The following is a 9,699-nucleotide window of genomic DNA, read 5'->3' as shown; positions in this document are numbered from 1 at the left end:
TGTTTCGGTTGCGTTAATTCAGGGCGAGGGTCTGCCAGGCCCCCCCGCTGGGCTGCAGCACCCCGGGAGCCCGCGGGCACTGGGGCACCTCACCCCCACCCAGAGCAAGAATTAGAGCCGAGGAGGAGCTCTGCCCTCACCGCCGGCTCCCTTCAGCCCCGAGCCTGTAGCTCCACCACCCCGAAACCCCGCAGCTTCCCGGCCCGGTGCCCCCGGGGTACCCCGAGGCCGGCCCCGCTCTGCCCGCAGAGCGTAAAAGGGAACCCCGAAGGGAGCCGTGACCCCGACGTGATTCGAACACGCAGCCTTCTGATCTGGAGTCAGACGCGCTACCGTTGCGCCACGAGGTCTCGGCAGCAGCAGCCCCGGCCTGCCGGCAAGAGCCTGCGCGCCACGCTGCGCATGCGCGCCCCAATATGCGCGCCCCAATATGCGCGCCCCAATATGCGCGCCCCAATATGCGCGCCCCAATATGCGCGCCCCAATATGCGCGCCCCAATATGCGCGCCCCAATATGCGCGCCCCGCGCAGGCTCCCGGCGCCCTCCGCTGCCCGGGGCTCCCCTCGGCCCGACCCCGGTAGCGGCGGAGCGGGCCGTAGCCCCTCACGCCAGGCCGCCTAACGGCTTTCAAGCCGCCCGCCCGCCTCGGTCGGCCACGCCCCCCCCGCCCCGTGGGCTGTACCACCGCCTGGGGAGGGGTTGCCCCGCGCCACCTGGCAGGGCCCACCTGCGCCCTCCCGCCCCCGGGGCGGAACCCCCCCACCCGCACCACCTCTGGTCTGTCCCAGCCCCGGCACCTCCAGATTTAAAGGGCCCAGCCCCGAGAGAGGGAGCCCCGTTACATGCGCTGAGTTGGACCGGGCGGCCGTCCTCAGCTGGAGCGCTGCCCACGGCCAGCAGCGGCAAAGCGGTCTATATGTTGCTGTTACGCTGCAGTATGGTTTTGCTGCCTCAGTCCCATGACCATCCCATATTTCAAGGCACATCTTTTAAAGTTCAAACAATTTTGACTCCCCTTATGTGTGTCACCTTTGTTTATGTCCACGGTCGCCTTGGCATTTGGGAATCCATCCCAACAGCCGCTTTATTAAATATTACTAGAGTTGCCACCACTGGATTTTACTGCAGCTTCTGCTTTGCACCTGCACTGTGTGCGTGTCAATGAGTGACTTTGCAGCGCAACTCTCTCTAGCTGCACACAGGGCTTGGTGGGAACACAGCAGGATTAGGGAAGTGCGTCTCTGCCCGCCTCTGCCCGTCTCCCACCACAGTCCCACCAAGCCCACCTCCCCTCTTGCTCCCACCCCGGCTCAGGGCCACAAGCAGCACACGCGAAATAAAACCCGTCTCTCGGAGGGGTATCGTAAAGCCGGTTTATTACAGCAGCTCTGCAGCTGCTTCCCCGCGTGCTCGTACAGTCGAGCCGGCAAAGTGCTTGCTCCAAGTGCAGACGGAGAGACGTACAAACGACCCGCAACAGTGTGCCGCTGCTGAAAGCAGGGCCGTGGCAGTCCTGAATATTAACCAGCAGGAGACAGATCAATAGGCGAGTCTCTCAGTGCAAACCGCAGTCATGATATGCATCTATAATTTATAGTACAATCTTGTAAACTAGATACGTTACAGCTGAAGCCGTCGGGCTTGGTGTATTTACAGCTCCAGGATACCTGGCAAGCATTAAAAGGAAACAGTCTCCATCCTCTCCGCTCGGCAGAGGTTTGCTGATCCCCTCCCACGGTGCTCCCCAAGCACACGGCACCGCCTGGGATGCTCCTGCACCCCCAGGAGTTGTCCCAGCGTTTGCTGAGTACCCCCGAGGAGGGCAGAGAGCTGCTGGGGAAATGACCCCGTGGGCTGATCCTGCCGCAGGGCTGCCGGGATAGGGGGAACATCCCGGGAGACGATGGGTGTTTTAAAAAACCCTCCAGGAAAATGATGCTCTGGCCCCAGCTCCCTTCCCTCGTGCTGAATTACCCGGCCAGCATTGCTCATTAGCATGTAGCCTGATAATTACTCAGACAAATGTGTTTTTCCATCCTACTTCAAAAGCCTTTGGCTGCGAGTCTTACTGATATCCCAGGAATGAAAGGCATTGTTGTGGGGCTGATTTATGGTTGAAGTACCACTGTGCTCTTACCCGCATTGATCGCGTTTCCAAACACTGGTAATTTGTATTACGGGGTCTTTTGAAGAACCAGCTCAGAAAAGGAGGAAGCTTGTCATATACCAAAAACCCTGATCTCCAAACGTCTATAAAATCCATACTCTAAAAATTCTTATAAATATTTGCTCTAGCGTAGGAAATACCATAGGAAGTGATCTGCTCTGTGCGTAGATATGCGTGCTTATTTACAAATGCCGCATTTATTTTCTGAAGCGTACAGTACCGTATGGGAGAGGACGCCTGCCTTGCCAGAGATGCTCATTTACCATCCGCCAGCACGCAAGGCTGACCTGGTCTTCTGTCTCTCCAAAGTAGAGAAAAAGTAATTTACTGGCATCATGAAAACAGGCTAAAAATAGCCGGTTTCTATGGCTACTGGGGCTGGGAGACTCCTGAGGAACATGTCTGGGTAGGTCCCTTCGTGATGAAATCCAGACAGTGGGATAAAAGAAAAGGACAATAAAAAGAGGTTTAATGCTTTGATCCTCGTTAGGCAACATCAGGGAGATGCTGCAAGGACGGTTCTGTGCCTTTCCCTCTGCTTGGTCGTTGCGCACTTCTGCAGGGATCGATACAGGGTTATTAGGGGGGAATTAGGCAAATTTATTGGATCGAGCAAAATCCCACAGCAAACACTTAAATTTAAGCAGGGCTTTGTTGAGTCAGGGCTTCCTTAGCATGTGCCTCCGGTAAGCCTGTCTTTGCCTGCTTGTGCTCGTTGTTTACGTGCTTTTGCATAGGGATGGGGCTGAGACACATTTAGGAGAAATCTGAGTGTTGGGGTCCAGTCCAAGCTCATTTCTGTATAATTAATATTTTTGTAGACATCTCAGTGTACAGACTGTCTCTCTGGATTTATACTGGCATAAAACAAAGGTTGAATTTGACCCGCATCTTTACACTTGTAATAAACTCCGGAGCAGTGATTAATCCCTAGAGGTTTAAGTCCACAAGTGCATTACTCACGTGGTCACCACGCATTACAACGGGTCCCCCCGTTACAGGGGAACTGTGCAAAAATAAATTTACATTCAAGAAATACGCTTTGTGTTTCACCAACTTGCTATTTTTTTGCCCCAAAGATAAATCCAAAGGTCCTCGCCAAGGACAGCACTGGGGCTGCAAACCCTGAATTCGGGAGGCTGTGCCGATGTGCAAAAATAGGAACGGAACAAGGTCAGCATTTTCCCAAAACAACGTGAGCTTCCCCGTGCCCACCTGGAGCTGCCTGAAACTGCCTGCACTTTGTCCTCAGAGTAACCTTCTGCAAAAGGTGGTGGTTTGGGGCAGCCACAAAGACTGGTGGTTTTTTTTGAACTATGGGAAGACAGACGGACAGGGAGGCGAGCAGGCACGGGCTGGGAGGATCGAGCCCGACCGTGAAGTGCAGATTTTATCAGGCTGCCTGAGATATTTCTCTGTGCAATCCCCCAGCGCTGGCTAGCAGGAGGGCAGCAGGTCAGCACGGGAATGTCGAGCCACTGGAAGAAAACTGCCGTGTGAGGGAGAAAGGGTGGCTTTGACCAGGTGATTTCTGAGAAAAAAAAAGGTGTTTTTCTCTTGGTTACCACCTGGGATGCAGAAATTGCCCTGCCTGTAGCAAACACAGTACTCGTCTTAAATGCAATGCGCTACGTCAAGCTGATGCTCGCGGGGCGTTTGGATGGAAGGCGTCTGTCCTGCTGCAGAGCATCTGCCTCGGGATCGCCGGGGTTATTCCCTGGTCCTTTTTCACATCTCCAGCAAAACCTTTAAGAACGTGTTACAAGACGAGAGTTCAAGCGGCAGCTTTTTTTCCTGGCTTGCCTCCTACAATTTCTGCGCATACCCTTCCAGCTCACTGCACAAACATTTCTTCATCTCAAATCAGCGCAGCGCAAGCTCCCCTGGCAGAACCACCTCCGTCACCAGCCCGTCTGCCGATGGAGGCTGCGCCCCGCGCCCCTGCACACACACATGTTTTGGTCCCCAACCGGGCTATTGTCATGCAAATAAACATCTGTAGGCTCCCTCGCTCCCAAGTAAGCCAATATTTACAAAGGGACTACACTGCCTATCTTGGAATTGAGCCTGAGGCGATGCTTTGGTTATTTTGATCATTAAAACTGATTTTTCCCGACACTCCAGCATCAGCTCCAGACCTTGAACCCTTGGTACAGGCAGCTCCTCATTTCAGACAACGTTACTTCTCCATCTCGAGGGCTGATGCAGGGGTGTCACTGGCCACTGCCGGCTTCACTCCAGCCCTTTGGCACCGGAGGAAAAGCTCGGGGTGCATAGGAAGGGGCCGAGCCATGGGCCATCCCCCTCCAAAACCCCGGTGGGGACCTGGCCATGGCAGCCTGCGGTGAGAGGGGCCGCCCTCCTCCGTGCATCCCACCATCCGCTTCGAGGGAAGCTGGATGCTTTCCTTAGTGTAATAGGATTAAAGAAGGATTATTGCTGGTGGGAACAAATGCATCTTTCGAGAGCACGGCTCTCCTCTGCCTGAGGAGGGACGGAGGTGGAGGCTTTCTCCATAAACCCTGGGAACCCACGGTACAGATAAAGCTCGTGTTGTAACGGGTGGTTTGCCGACAGCCCAGCTGTACGCTGAGCCAGCTCTGTGACGGAGAGGACAAATTACATCTCGCACGCTTCTACTGCACCCTTTTCCCCAAGGATGCCTGTGAGCAGCCAGGACACGGGCGATTTTGCAACCTCAGCTTCAGACTCACTGCTCAGCCGTGGGGGGTCCCTGCACCTCCCTTCCTTCCTCTCTCCAGAAGATAGAAAAGCCTTGGAAAAGCACTTGGAAACCACTGGACGGACGACTCCAGCTTATAGCTCATTGCCACCAACATTAGTAAGATCTATCTACTACAGTATCGCTCAGGTGCAGTTGCTTCTGGAGTGGAGAAGCAAAAGCCAGGTGGAAGACTCAAAGGCAGGGTGTCTGAACTTGGGAGGGCAAGAGGAAATCCTGAACAATAAGCAAATTCTTAGTTTATAAAAATGCCAGGGGTTGTGCAAACGTGGGGGAGAGAGGGACAGGGAGAGAGTGTACTGTGACAAGAGCTGTCAGCTTCCCAGGCTTTGCAGTCTCAGAAGCATACGCTGCCCTATTAAAATGCTGCCACTGGAAAAAGAGAAGAAAAAAACGTTTGCTTTTGCCCACTGCAAATTTGTCAGTGGAAGCTGGCTGGGCGGCTCGGAGGGGCGAGCGGCGCAGGGCTCAGCTCTTGGCAGGTTTGCTACAGAAAAGCGCCAGGCTGGAGTCTGGTGGGAAACAATGTGCAGATGAAAGGACCTTCAGCCATAAATCTAGAGGTCAAGTCATTATGATGGGGGAATCAAAAAGCACCACAAGCCATTTATGAACACAATAGAGGTCAATCCAGGAGCAAACCATTTTGCTCGGAGCCATGGTGGAAAACATATTGTTGCTTTGAGAGCTACATCCATCCAAGGAGGTGGGAAGTTCTTTTTAAAAATAACTGTAGCTCGAGCACTTTAACATTCATACTGCACTTGGTTCATTTATTGTGTTTTCAAATGCACATATAATGGGTGCGGGTGAGTGTCTGCCTGTCTCAACTGTACGTGCTACATTCGTTAAACACCTGGCTTGGGAACCCCTCACTGGACACAGGAATATTCGAGACGCAGGGAAAACCTGAACAGGCACAGAGCTGCTGCACACACACGGTGTGTGTGGTGCGTGCATAGCATGTGACATAGCGTGTGCACAGCATGTGCACTGTGTGTGCACCATGTGCATAGTTTGTGCACGGCGCCGCGTGTGCACTGCGTACAGCGTGTGCACTGTGCGTGCATCATGTACAATGTATGCAGAGCATGCACAGTGCAAGCACAGCGTGAGCACGGCGTGTTTCCAGCTGAGCTCCCACCTCATCCCAGACCAGCCTGGGGGACTCCCACCACAACCGGGAGCCGCTGAAGCACCATCCTGTCATGCACCAGCCTCCTCTCCAGGGCTGCTCTCAGTGCAATGCCGAGCCTCCACCTAGACGCGAAATCTCGGGGCGGCCGTTAGCTGCACATCTTTAACTGCCAAACCATGATGGATCTGTAATCCAAGAGGTTTAGCAGCGAAGGTTACACAGTAATGAACTGGGCCAACCCCCCTCAACCCCACAGTAATAACTCAGCTTCTGTAAAGCCTGACTGAGCAAAGCTGCCCATGATTTTTCCCAAACCTCTGCTTTTGATGGTCTCCCCGGAGCGTGCGCCTGCTGCCCGAAGAGCCCCAGCTCTCCACCCTGCACTCAGAAGGGTGATGCCTGCTCGGATCACCATTAGCAGGGACCCAGCTTGCGTCCCCCTAGGAATGGGGCACCGTCAACCAAGCCAAAACGTGGGTGCACCAGCATTAACCTCAGCCATCCTTGGTGCCTCGGCGAAGCAGCTCCTCGGTGAAGCTTAAGTAAAAGGTTGATGCAGCCCCAGAGGTCCCAGAGGAGACATTACCGCCGGCACTAACCACAGTGTTTTCCACTGACCTCTGTGTGCCAGGCTGAAATCTGCTGAGCTCGATTGTGACAAACGACAGGGAAGCCGGACCGCTGTCCTGACTGGCCCCTCGCAGGGCACCTCACGTGCCACCACGTGCCCTCTCTCGTGCCAAAACCTGGAGCCCAGCTGGGAAATACCTGGCTGGGAACACTGCCCGGGGGCTGCACCTCTGGATCCACAGCTCACATCACTTGGGCTTAAAGAGGAGAAAAAGCAAAGTGCCCTGAGCCTCCCGACCCCGGGGTCTGACACGCAGAGACCACGCACAGTCCGTGCCTCTGTGCCCGGTCCCGGCTCGCTGCCACCTCCGAGCTGGCTCCGAGCAGCACATCCCACACCAGTCAGCTGCTTCCCACCGCAGCCTGGACGATGGGCACCCAGCAGAGAGGATTTAAAGCTCCTCAGCTGCACCTTGTGTTATTGGTGCTCCTGGCCAGGCTCAGGGTTTTGTGCTAAATCCTTCGGATCAGAAAATAAAATAATAGCCGTGTTGGTTCTGGATGTTGGCTGAGCCAACAAATCTCCTCCGAAGGGGAGCTGTCAGTGGCACATACAGCTCTGTTTGCCGAGCGCGAATCTGGTCTGGAAGCACTGGACAAACCCTGGAAAGGTCAAGCCAGTTAATCACAGCGGGAGGATTTGTTCTCTGAGTGTGCTCGTCCCCCGCGGTGGGGGGTCCTCGGGGGTGTCAATCTGCTCAAGTCAATACCACCCCCCGTGCCGACAGGCAGCGGGCACGGCTGCCCCCGAACATTTACCCTTTCCTAGGGGCTGTCCCTGCTGCTCTCCAGCACGTCTTGCAAACGGGAGCACCGGGGCCATTGCAGATGCTGGTGCCTGAAATGAGATCTCGAATGCCAGGTGCATTCAGGGACGGGGAACCGAGCACCGAGACCCTGACAGCGGTCCCCAAACCCCAGGGGACCCTGGCTCACCGAAACTCGCCAGCTCTCCAGTGCGCAGAGCCTGGGGCTGTTTGGAGGGTATCTGAGCAGGGATGTCTGTCTGAGATGCCTCCTGGAAGGCGCAGCACGCAGGGAGCTCCCGTATGGCTTCAGCGGTGGGTGGGAAGGATGCATAGACAGGGTGGGGGAGAGAGGGGGACCGTGGGGACAGCCACACGGCGCAAGGCAAGTGCTCATCCACCACGGTGGCAGGAGCGGGACTAACCCTGGGGGTGAGCGGCTCCTGCCCCGCAGCCCCAGGCATCGCTTTTCGCCCCAGGCTCAGGAGGTCTCCATAAGGAGAAGGGAAGCGCAGTATGGAAGAATTTAAGGATTTCTGCTCTGGAGGACATGTTGATGCTAGAAATGTCCCTGGAGTGAATGTCAGGTGCCCTGAGCTCAGGGATTTTGGCCCGTTTGCCAAACAAGAACAACCTCCCGCTGAGCCTCATGGCTCAGGTGTGCAGGGAGTGGGGGTCCCGTGGTGCGGGAGCTCCCAGTCCGCACCGGTCACATAGGGAGCAGCGTCCGAGCAGGGTCGATGTATCTGGTGCCTCCAAAATGCTCTGGTGTGCTGCACCGGCAGGAGCAGGCAGGGCCGAGGCATGGAGAATGGCTTCTTGGAGTCACAGGCATTTGCTTGAGACAGACTTTAAAAAAAACCAAACCCAAAACCAGCTTGTTTTTTACGTTCAGCCAATTCTGCAGCAGCAGGACAACTTACCAGCCAGGGCCCAGCCTCTCCGGCACTATGACTCCAGGAAGGACAAGGTCTGGCCCCAGCTTTTGAAAACCCCTCCAGCTCTGTCTGTTGAGACTTGATGGAGCAAGGGCAGGTTGGCTCGCTCAGGAGGGAAATCTACCCCACTGGGACGCAAGGTCCCTCCGACACCGACTGCTCCGGTGCCGAGGGCTCAGCGCCCGGCCGGGCTGGGTGTCCAGGCACAATTGCTGCAGCACCTGGATAACGTCCACAGCATCTGCTTCTGCCTCTTGGCAAGGTCATTCCCGTGCTTCAGCTCTCCCCTGGCCATGCAAGTATCTGGGAAGAGGGAGGGGAGAGAAAATGAGAGAAGCTGCAGGATAAGTGTGTTAGAGCAGATTAACCAGCTCCTCCCATGCTCTCCCCGGCCCGCTGCTGCGATCAATGAGCAAAACCATTGCTCAGCCCCGGGCTCCCCTTCCCCTGCCAAGCACCATCCCAGGCACAGCAGCTCGGCCGAGCAGCCCCCCAGCCCCCTGAGACACCCTGAGACAGTGCAGGCAGAGGGTGATGCCCAGGGGGAGCTGGTCCTTGGAGAGGCGAGAAGAAAGGAGGCAGCAAATGTCACCCCCGGCAGTCCCAGCATACCGAGGGGAAGGGGACGGGGTCCCGAGGCATGGCTCGGCAGGGCACACACACGAGTCTGCTCCTCACACTGCCGTCTCCTGCTGCGCGCTGGACTCTTCTTTCTTCCTCTTCATCTTGCAGAAGCCATGGAGCCCGCAGAAGCAAGCAAAGGTGAACTGGGGCATCACCTGGAGCAGGAGAGACGTCGGAGCACCCCCGGGAGACCTGGATGGGGACAGGGAGAGGAGTCAGGGCAGCTCCTGCAGATGCACGGGGGATGCACGGGCAGGACAGAGGGTGTAGGACAGATCCCCAAAATCCCAAAACTGGAACATCACCCTGCACCGGCGCACACCTCCCTTCCCCCTCCTTCCCCGCATCTGAGGCCCCCAGCCACGCACTCCCAAATTCCCCACCCAGCCAAAGACGAGGAGATTAAAACTCCCCCCCCCCAACCCCTCTCCTCAAAAGCAGCGAACAATCGGGACAGACGCGGGGACAGCTTGCAGCGCCTAATGCATATTCGAGGGCCCGGGAGGTGAGGTGCCCTGGGAGCGCCCCGGCGCAGAGGCAGCACCAGCAGTTACGGCACAATGAGGCACAGCTGAGAGCGGAGTTCACTCTCTTTGTGTCCGTTTTCAACGGATAAAATAATGCCCCAAAGCACAGCCCACATTATGGCCCAACAGCTGCAAAGTGTAATTATGCAAATGAATGCTGATTTTTTTTTAAATAAATAACAAAT

General features: G+C 55.9%; 1 non-coding gene across 1 annotated transcript; it reads right to left on the bottom strand.

The window, feature by feature from the left end:
• Positions 1-278: 278 nt before the first annotated feature.
• Positions 279-350, bottom strand: TRNAW-CCA (transfer RNA tryptophan (anticodon CCA)). Its single transcript has one exon. It is a non-coding gene; the product is annotated as a tRNA-Trp (tRNA).
• Between the last annotated feature and the right edge of the window lie 9,349 nt (positions 351-9,699).

The sequence above is a fragment of the Gymnogyps californianus genome, chromosome 27, assembly GCF_018139145.2.
Source record: "Gymnogyps californianus isolate 813 chromosome 27, ASM1813914v2, whole genome shotgun sequence".
Taxonomy (NCBI): Eukaryota; Metazoa; Chordata; class Aves; order Accipitriformes; family Cathartidae; genus Gymnogyps; species Gymnogyps californianus.
The sequence above is the reverse complement of the archived record's forward strand: the minus strand, read 5'-3'. Positions and strand labels throughout refer to the sequence as shown.